Source organism: Amborella trichopoda, chromosome 10 (genome assembly GCF_054954075.1).
Source record: "Amborella trichopoda isolate Santa Cruz 75 chromosome 10, AtrichopodaSantaCruz75HAP2 v2.0, whole genome shotgun sequence".
Lineage (NCBI taxonomy): Eukaryota > Viridiplantae > Streptophyta > Magnoliopsida > Amborellales > Amborellaceae > Amborella > Amborella trichopoda.
Window position 1 is genome coordinate 12110322 of NC_142345.1, and position 10945 is coordinate 12121266.

Below are 10945 nucleotides of genomic sequence, written 5' to 3' on the forward strand. Positions count from 1 at the left end.
TACTTAAGGCCTCGCTAGAGCAGCTGGCCCGTTGCCAGCCTGAATTGTGTATGGAGTTGTGTGAATTTTCGTTTTGTATTATTCGTCTAATAATTTGCTTAAAAAAGTTGTCAATATTTACGTAATTTCACACATGTTATAAGACATAATTTCGACTTAAGGCTAAAACGTCATTAGGCCACCAAAGGAACACCTGGACACTCAAGAAAGGTTTTGGGTGTTTATGTCATTTGGTAAGAAGCTAGAGACAAATTATGTCATTTCTCGTAATAAAATTACAGCGCTTGCACCGTCTGTGAGTTTTCTCAGGCCCTCTAGGTGCAGAGAGAGAGAGAGAGAGGGGCTTTTTGGTTAGTGCACAAGGAAATAGGGTTTTTGTATGGAGCATTAGTTGCTGAGCTGCTTCATATCTCCTTTGGAAATGGGAGAAGTAAGTCTAAATTCCTCCATTACATACTCTGTAAATAAAAGCTTCCTTTTCAGTCTTTATAAACTTTTCAGATTTTGTGTGCTTTTTTCTTTAGGAAATTTTCATTTTCATTTATTTTCTACACTTTTTCATCGAAAAACATAATACAAGGTATGATCTTTTTCTCTTTGTGTAATTTCAGCTTCACATCTCTGCAAAAGCGTTCATTTTCTTTTGGGAAGTTTAGGCATCAACTTCGCTCCGTTTCAAAAAGATTATTTTGATTTTCTTCTAAATCTCCATTTTTTTGGATTTCACATTGTTTTTATGGGCCTTTTATTTATGAAATTAAGCATTGCTTCTCTTTCCTGCAGAACTTCTGCTCTCTCTCTCTGTTTCTGAAATTTCTATTTGGCCTTTTACAGTTAGTGACTTTGATTTGCTACTTCACTGAGTGGTTACTTTTGAGTTTTGCCTAAATATTCTAAAAGTTCTGCCTTCATTTTGAAAGATTTTTTTTTCAAGCCTTCCAAAGTGCAGTTCCACCATTATTTCTGCATTTTTTTTCCGAGTAAATAACTTTCTATAAAAAATTTTGTTCTTCTTCTTCATTTTTGTTTAGTCATTAGTGAGATTTATGCTTTTCACTAATTTACTCAAAATTATAAAGCTTCTTTGTTCATTCAAAATTTGGGTTCTGTTTTTGTTACTTTGGTTGGAAAACCTTAATTTGCATGCTTCAAATTTGCTTTGTTTTTAAAAGATAAGATATGCAGATTCCTTAACTTTTTCTTGACTGCCTGTCATTTCAATTTTTTTCTTTTTGAGAAAGATTAAATTTCCTAACTTTCAAAAAAAGAAAAAAAAAACAAAAGAAAAAGGATTGAGCAAAAGGTATCATGCTTTTTCCAGTAAAATCCTTGAATTTTCCGTCATTTTTTACCTTCAACTTTCAAATATTTGCTTAATTTTAGTAGAATCATCTTAAAAAATTATGAAGTTTCAAATTTCGGTTCATTTTGGTGAATTTCTTGAGATTTGAATTCAATGTACTTTTGTCTTTATTTATCTGAGTATTCAAGTTTCAGTAAATGTGGGAAAAAGAAAACTTCATTTTTGGGTAAAGTGCCTTATCTATTGACGAAAGGCGGTTGGGACCGAAAATAAGATAGCAGTTAATTTCAATGTTGTAGCCCAATATTTCGATATTTTTCAGTGAATAGCGGATTTTAAAAAGGATGAAGTTTCTATAGGGCTGCAGCCATCAGCACCGTCCATGCATTTGGACGGTGTAGATCTCACACACTCCTCGATGAGGGATATCCCATACGCCGCTTCCTACTCAGCTAGTTACTTAATCAATGAGAAAGAAGAATATCCTAACCATCTAAATTAACTAACATTTTCCTTCTAAAAATGGGCTTCCTATTCAAAGGAAGAGGAAGTGTACCATGCTCATATGATGTATATATATCATATGGTGTATGCTACGCCACATCGACAGGCACGCGTATCCTAACCATCGTGAATGGTAGACATTAGACATCCAAAGACGAAGAAAAAATTCGTTAATGTCTTACTTTGAGATGAACGGTGGATGTTCCATTTCCTTATTATCATACACAGCTTGTGCTTGGTGCACTTCCCATTTTGGTAACGAACCAATTTCGGAAAGAGGTCTTCTGCAAAAGCTATCATCCTCCTTTCAACTGTTACAAATCTCCATATATGTTTGTATCCCTAGAAAAATGACCATTTTGCCCTTATTTCACAAAAGTTCAGGAAAAAAAGAAAAAGAAGAAACTCTTATCCTATAAATAGGACATTATATTTTGGGTTCTATAATTCCTTATATTATCATTTAGAAGGCTAATATATTACTGTTTTTATATAACCCTATGTATTTTTGGTTAATTTAATAAAATAATTGAGAAGAAACCCAATTGGCCAGGTAGTGTATGTTCTCTATGTAATCATTTTTGGATTAAATTTTGTAGGAAAAGAAGGAAGAGGAAAAGAAAGAGGAAAAAAAAGAAGAAAATAAGGAAGAAGAAAAGAAGGGAGTGGAGAAGAAGGAAGAAGAGGGAAACCCAAATGAGGTCATCCTCAAAGTAGACATGCATTGTGAAGGTTGTGCTAGAAAGGTTCAACGCTCCCTCAAAGGATTTGAAGGTGAGACCACTCTCTCTTGGATACTAAAAATTTATGGAAATGTGGACAATAAAACTATTAATCTTTTATATAAGGAACTATCATTTCTGGCTGTTAGATTTGAAATCGGATGCTTGAGAGTGTGTCATTGACCACAATTGAAGCTTTAAAAAAATAAAAAAAAAGAGTTATCAAACTTTGTGACATACTCTACGTTATCTGATCTAATTTGATATTCGATGACTAGAATTAATTATGAGTCCATGGAGAAATGAGTCCTCTCTTCAAAAATAGATTTTTGAAATGGATTTTTGGACCCAATTTTTAAGAACATATAATCTTTAACATGGAGATCATCAATAAATAAATAAATTTTTAAATTTAAATATAAAAATATATTTGGACCATTAGTTTCAACTGCTTTAAGACAGACCACCCATTTGCATCCATCAAATATAAGAATGCGTCTCCCGACCATGGTTCTCAAAATCACCCGATCTAGCCGTTGACTGCTGGGTTAAATCAGGTTTTGGGCGGTTAGGGTGATCAACCTGTATTTTAAAAAAAAAAATTCAAAAAGTTGTATATAAATTCTCAAAAATAAAAAATTTGATTTGTAATGTATTTTTTAATATTTTTTATATTATGGTAAAGATTGAAATTTGTTTTAATACTCACTTTTTATATCTTCTCATCACTTTTAGAAAATTTCAAAAATAGCCTTTGGAAAATATAACGTCTTTTAAAATCCATTTCTTTCATTAATTTTCAACTTCATTTGAATGTGGTTTGTTTTAACTCTTTATATGTTTTTCACATTTTAGTATTTTTTTTTTTTTTAACACCTTTTTTACCGCCCAGGACTTGTCCGGTTAGAGCGGTTGAATCGACCTGTTTACTTATTTGGCCGGTTAAACCGCTTCCAAGCCCATATATAATTAACCATTTCGGTTCGATTTTGCGATGATCCAGACGAAGGGAACGATTTTCCTTAACTCCTTATTCCCAAAATAAATTATCCCATAATATACAATCCTAACATTTAAGCGTGCAACGCACCAAAATCATTTTACTAGAGCGTAGGGTAATTATTATCCAATCATTTTAGTTGAGGATAGTTCACTCAGATTTCCTACGCATGTAAAACTGTAGGAAATGTCAGCACCTGCTGGAAGGTAACCTACGTCACTAACTGTCCTTTTCCACGGGCTCTTTTGACAAAGGGTGTGGTTTCCATAAGGTTGCAACCTTTGAACAATGCAATTGAGTCGCCTTCTAAATTTTATCATGTAATTTTGGTGTAAAATATTTTTAGGATTATTTAAAAATCTATTTTTACATTTAATTATAAAATCTTAAATTTTAAAAATTGTTAAAATCAAGTATATCTATAAACATGTGAAAATCTTGAAAATGTACTGTCTAGATAAAGTATTGTAAAATGCATTACTTTTAGGATTCAAAATCTTTTTTTATTTTTTTTTCATATTCATTTCTCTCGATGTCGAGATGATAAGTTAGAGGGCTTTTCAACATTAAAACAACATTTTCCGATGGATTTTTTTATGTGCGTCTATATTTTTACATTTTAAGGTTAAAACCTTACAAAAACCACATCCTTATTTGAAAATCTATTATTTTTATATCTAATTATAAAATTTTAAACTCCAAAAATGGTTAAAATCAAGTCGATCTATAAATATATGAAAATCTTAAAAATGGATGGTCTAGATAATGTGGTGCAAGATACACTATTTCTGAGACTCAAAATCATTTTATTTTTTTTTCTATATTCATTCATCTCGATGTTGAGATGATAAATTATAGGGTTTTTCAACATTAAACAACATTTTTTTATAGATGTTTGAGGTGCATCTGTAATTCTACATTTTAAGATTGCCACCTTACATAAACTTTTTCCTACTATAAAACTATTTATCTATGAAACAGAAGACATTACAATCACCCCTAGCCATCACAGATGTGAAATTTGAAGTGACAAATTTTGAGAAATTTTATTTGAGACTTTGAGACGGTTAGTAGTACATCTAGCCACCTGATTATATATCTGACGATCAAGAGTGATTGTGACTTTCTTGTATTGAAGTTAAATAGTCTTATTATATATTTCATTTAAGAATAATTTACAGATTTATTTTTTATTTGAGAAATATCATTTGAAATCACTCAAAAACAATATTTGCGCAAAGCCCACCAATTTGCCCACAAATAGTTGCTTTAAAAAAAATCATTCAGTTAAGCACCTCCCAAATCGGTAATATATATATATATATATCCTTTGTTCCATATTTAAAAGCCTTAATTAGTAGAGGCATTTTTGGTAATTTACCGAGTTAAGTGGCCCCAGTGAAAATCGTGCAGTTCTGGTTCCATGATTCTTTCACTAAAATATCAAAACAAGCGAGGTTGCTATTCTTTTGACAATTTGACATTATATGAATTTAAGGATACTTCAAAATCCGCGCCCCTATCAAGTGAAGATGTCATTGTAATTGTTTTTTGTAAAATTGAAGGGTGGTCTCTCTGTTGACATCCATGTTATTTTAGAGGAAAATTTGACTTGCGCCCGTATTTTTCAAAATGTATATTGTTATTCATAAATTTCTCCCAATTTTATTTTGGATCGGCTTTTATGACTAGGAGTTAGCCGACTCATGTGTACACATGCGTTCTCCTTCCAAAATCCATCTTAAAGATGGATTTTTTGATATGAGTTTTTAGCTATTCATGATCTAGGCCAACGTGATCATGAATTAAAAGAAATAAAAAATAACAAAATTGAGTATGTGTTTTTTAGAGACTTTTATTGCACTGCAATATAATATTTTAGTCCTGCACACTTTGAAATATGTCCATATGGACGTTTGTCAGTCAGGTGATGCATATCAAGATGGATTCAGTGTTTTTCATTTTTCTCAAATTTTTGGGGACTTAATTATTTTTTTATTTTTTATGAATGTGTTTTTGTAAGTGTTTTTATAAAATACAAAAACACATTCATAAAAAATAAAAAAATAATTAAGTCCCCAAAAATTTGAAAAGAATGAAAAACACTGAATCCATCTTATCTTGATACGCATCACCTTTTTGTGCCAACTGACTCATATAAAACTTTTCCTCTCATGTTTGCCTTCTCTTCTCTCATACACTAATCCTTCAGGTGTAGAAGAAGTGCTAACGGATAGCAAGTCTCGCAAGGTAGTGGTAAAAGGGAACAAACCCGATCCAGTGAAGGTTTGTGAGAGAATTCAAAAGAAAAGCAAGAGAAAAGCAGAGATTATATCTCCAATTCCAAAGCCTGCCTCTCAAGAAGTGAAGAAAGATGACAAAGAAAATGCGAAGCCCGAAGAGAAGAAGGAAGAGGTTTGCCACTAAACACACAATTATTGTTTTTAATTATCCAAATCACACAAATTTTCAATATACCCAATGTTGTTTTCAAGTTTACCATTAAACTTGAGATTTGAACTCTCATTTAAGGGTGTTGGATTAAGAGCTCAACAACACATAATTATTGATGTTATTGTTAAATCAGTAATATAATAATCTCTATAATCATAGAAGAATGAAATAACGGTTAATGTAAGCATAAAATAATGGAGCCTCGAGCCTGGTGATTATGGCTCTGGAGTTTTCCTTAAAGCAACCACTAGTTATTGCCATTATTTTATTGGTTTTAATTTAATAATAAACTAGCCAGTGATAGCAAGGGGTCGAAAATTTTCATAATCAGCTCTAATAATGTTTTTTGTTTTTAGTGGGTGGTGGTTAAATGGTTGTTTTTTTTTTTTTTTAGGACCCGGTTTCTATGCGGCTTACCCGCATGGGTAGAAATGCGGGCCTATTAATAATATCTATTTTTAAGATGGATTTTTGGACTTACGAAGGTAATCTCTAACATGAAGATCATGAATATAAAAAATATAAGTAAATTTTAAAAATTAGAAATAATAATTCTAGTAAGAAAATATTTGGACCGTTAGTTTCTATTGTTTTTAGATGGAACACCTACTTGCATCCATCTTTAAGATGGATGCTTTACACTTATGGGATATATGTAGTCATGCGGTCCAACGCGCATGAAATAATTTTCCTTCTTTTTATTTTACATCTATCCACTTGACAGTGCTTTAGCAATGTTGCACCAGTAAGTAGGGTTCCATCATCGAACATGAGAGAATAGTGATGTACCAAGTTGGCTCTGTACCCATTGGAGCACAATACTATGGCATTTTATTGATGTCCACGAACAAAGGGGGGCGACGCTAAAGGGTCCTCTAAATTCTAATGGTATTCACTATTATTTTTATAGAGGGTGAGGACAGAACCTTCCAAAAAACTATTTTGCAGATGGATATTCAATCTAGCCAAAGATTTTCTACTCCTACAGGAGTAGAATGTGCATTTACTCCTTTGGGTAAAATTTCATAGTTACTCCCTTGGGTAAGATCTCATGTAGAAATAATTCTCGGACCCCAAAATATTAGGGATGGAACTTCTTCAACACATAGATTGACCTCAATGAAAGAATTTCTTAATTGTACCTTGTAAGTACTCAAAAAACATGTCTCGAGATTAAATAGAGACCATTTAATATTTAGATGGTGAGATCTAAGTGCTAGAAAATTTAAATTTCAAAACTGTTTTTTTAAGAACAATTCTTAAATGGTTCCCAAAATTTCAGACTGAAAAAATGCTCCCAAGTAGGTCTTCTCACGGAAGGAGTAGAAATAAACTATGTTCCTGAGGGGGCATAGTATATACTCCTCAATCTAAATCTCTAAGATCTATCATCTCCATCTCAAGTCATGAATCAGAAGGAATTTAAAAAAAAAAAAACATTATAGGCCTAAACTCGTTCTACTGAACTGTTCATTGCAATTCTTTAATTTACATTATTTTTGGAGCTTCAAATCTATATATCTCATATAAAAATGGATTTGCAATGATTAGAGAAATGTATAAAATCCTCAATCCAAATAAACCAGGTTGGGAGCATGCATCCCCGAAGGCATGAGATACTCATCCATAAATGAGCTAACCTAATTAATAACACAGGATGGTAGGAGAGGATGGCAATAGGCATAAAGAGTTTATTGAAGTTTTGCTTTGGTGCTCATACTGTAGAGGTGGTCATACCATGCTGATTTTGACATATCGGGGTAACAATTAAATTGGACCAATGAATTATGACACATTGTATGGCACATAATTGAATTAATGCATCATCTAGATTACGACTGGAAACAAACGATATGAAATAAAAGAGCAGTAAAATGATATATACTTAACTTACCAAATATAAATGCATATTGCTATCAATTTTGTGCAGCCTACTATGATAACTGTGGTGTTAAAGGTGGGGATGCATTGTGATGCATGTGCTCAAGTATTAAAAAAGAAGATTCAAAAGATGAAAGGTATGGTCTCTTTACCAGCTAAATTTAATTTCTTAGAAAAGTCGAAATAAATTTTTCATGTATTAGTGGAGCGAAAAAACCAGAGGGATTACTTTTAGGACCCCAAATTTTGAAGATATAACCCAGGGATTACTTTTAGGACCCCAAATTTTGAGGATATAACCTCTTTAACACATAAATGAACCTTAATAAAAAAATATTACATAATGGTATCCTGGCCATTATTTTACTGTCCAACCAGTTAATGGACTGAGATATAGAGAAAATGGGACCCACAAGACATGAAGTGTCACGAAAACATGAATTTGGTCATTTGATAGGGTCTCAGATCTGCCAAGTCCATCAGGGGTGATTCCAAAGGGCCAGTCTATATTCAACAAAAAATTAAAAAAAAGTAAAAAATGGGGAGTATCAACACTCGACTCGGCCAATGTCCCTGCCCCTTTGCAGAGGTGAGTTACTCGGAGTGGTCATTAATTGACTGGACCATAGCAAACATAAAAAAAGAATTAAGTAGAAGAAAATTAGACCAATCCAAAAACCTATGTCTCATAAAACATAAAAGATCAGAAAATTGAGAAAATAGTAAATCAAGAAACAAATCATATTTCGACAACTCTATAGGTGTGGAGTCGGCTGAAACCAATCTAACAAGCGAACAAGTGACTGTGAAAGGAGTGATCGATCCAGCGAAAGTGGTCGCGCACGTGTACAAGACTACAGGCAAGCACGCAGTGATCCTGCCCCAAGAAGAGAAGAAAGAAGAGAAGGAAGAGGGGGGAGAGAAGAAGGAAGACGAAAAAGCAGAGGAGAAGAAGGAAGGAGAAGGGGACGATGAAAAGAAAGATGACCCAAAAAAGAATGAATTTTGGCCTTCGAAATATTATTATTACACAGAGTATGCCCAGCCTCCACCCCAGTTGTTTAGTGATGAGAACCCCAATGCTTGCACTGTCATGTGAATGGAAGTGAGATCTCCTCGTCTCAGTTTGCTTTCAATTAATTGCTGAAATTGGGGTTAAAATCCCCATTATTACACATTATTGTTAATATTTTTTTTTATTTTTTTTTTGGAGTTTTTATGCAAAGTTTAATTCTTGTATTCTTACTTATTCTAGTAATATAATGGGGTTTTGATTTTCTGAGTCGTTTGAGTAGAATGTGAATGAGAAGACCAAAAATTGAGGAATTTTCATTCGAGTTGGTACTACGTCCACAGCATGTGACCATTTAAAAGGTACACGTGCACCTTGTAATGGTTCAGATTGAACCAGGCTCATTTAAGGGCTAACCGTTGAATTTTGTTTTTTTATTTTGAAGTTTTTATTTAGAAATAATATTAATTTGAAATTTTGATTTTAGTTCCATATTTCTATGTATAATTGAATAAAAATAATAAAAAATATTGGCCAAAATAAATTTAGAGTTATTTCGGTTATTTTTATTTAAATACTTAATCAAATAAATTTAGTTATATTTAATAAAATACACTTATACATCAAAATTTAAATAAACAAATTACTTAAGTAAAAATTAAAATAAAGATAAATGTATGCTCCGTATATACCTGGAAATTACAACTAAGTTTGGTCAACACAACTGTTTTTTGACAAAATTACCTCTCAGGCCGGGGATGACATTTTCGAACTGCATTTTTTAAAAAAAAAAATAGTAGCAATGGTTTGAGGTTAGAATCCTCGAACCGATCGTTCTATTTTCTTGTACAAAAACAACGGTCTGAAGTCCTTATCTTCGGATTGCTCTTAATTTTTTGAAAAAATAGCAGTCCGAGAATTAGAACCTCGGACCGCTCCTCTCCCGCATTAACTTGCCAAGTTGTGTATACTTTGCAAAGTATTATTTACAATCGGTCATGAATTTGGGGCTTTTCATGATTAAGGCAAGATATATTTCTTTTTGAAGTGGGAAAGAGAGTGCACCCTGGTTTCCAAGTGAGAAGAGAAATTGGGGAGAGAAGGAGCGGTTCGAGATTAATATTTTTAGACCGCTATTTTTTTTTGAGATGATAACAAGTGGTATGAGGTTCACATTCTTGGACCGTTATTGTTTTATAAAACAAAGAGCGATATGAGGATGGAAGCCTGGTTTTTTTTTTAAAAGGAGAGAACTATCAGTCCGAAGATTTTAATCTCGAACTACCCTTACTAAATAAAAAACATAAAAAAAAAAATTAAAATTCTTAAGGTCAAGAGGCAATTTCGTTTAAAAAAAAGTTGATTGACGGATTTTAGTTGTGATTTCCAATACACTGGAGTTTCATATTTTTTCGGATCTATAAGTAATTTTCTCTAAAATAAAATATAAGAATAATTTTTGGCTTGGTGATGTGAAATCTTAGTCACGATGTAGACGGGATACTTTTCCTTTTCAGAATTTTGTCCTAAACAATAGATGCCAGGCAACGAGGGTATGGTACCGTAATTGAGTGAGGTAAAGGCGCGTTTAAAATTGAGCGTGAATGAGGGTATTTTGATATTTTCTTGGTTTTCATGGTCTCTTTATACTGGCCATGGTACGACGATGACAGTCAAGCTGCAAACACTGCTACATGGGGCACTCAGTTGTACGCAAACGGTTTTACAGTTTCTTTTGCGTTTTCTATGCTGAATTCCATTAGATCCCCTTTTTTCCTCCTAATCATTGTTTAAAAAAAAGGCCGAGTCAAACTAGACTTGTCCGATTCGACTAAAAAATCGTCATGAAATGATCGAATCGTTGTAAAAAAAAGGAATCGTCCGGTTCTAGAGAGAACCGGACGATTCTGCACAGTGACCGCCGATTCACTGTACGGAATCGGCGAGTCCCGTGAAGAACACGGGTTACACAGTATTCTTCACGGGATTCTTCGAAATTTGTCATTTTTTTATCATTTTTCTTGTTTTTTTTGGCATTTAATCTAATTTGCAGGTTGTAAACAGCTTTA

General features: G+C 32.9%; 1 non-coding gene across 1 annotated transcript; it reads left to right on the forward strand.

Moving 5' to 3' along the window:
* Positions 1-243: 243 nt before the first annotated feature.
* On the forward strand, positions 244-9146 carry LOC18428322 (heavy metal-associated isoprenylated plant protein 7). The gene is made up of 5 exons (XR_002279980.2): positions 244-430; positions 2407-2581; positions 5742-5944; positions 7914-8001; positions 8626-9146. It is a non-coding gene; the product is annotated as a heavy metal-associated isoprenylated plant protein 7 (transcript).
* The last annotated feature ends 1799 nt before the right edge of the window (positions 9147-10945 follow it).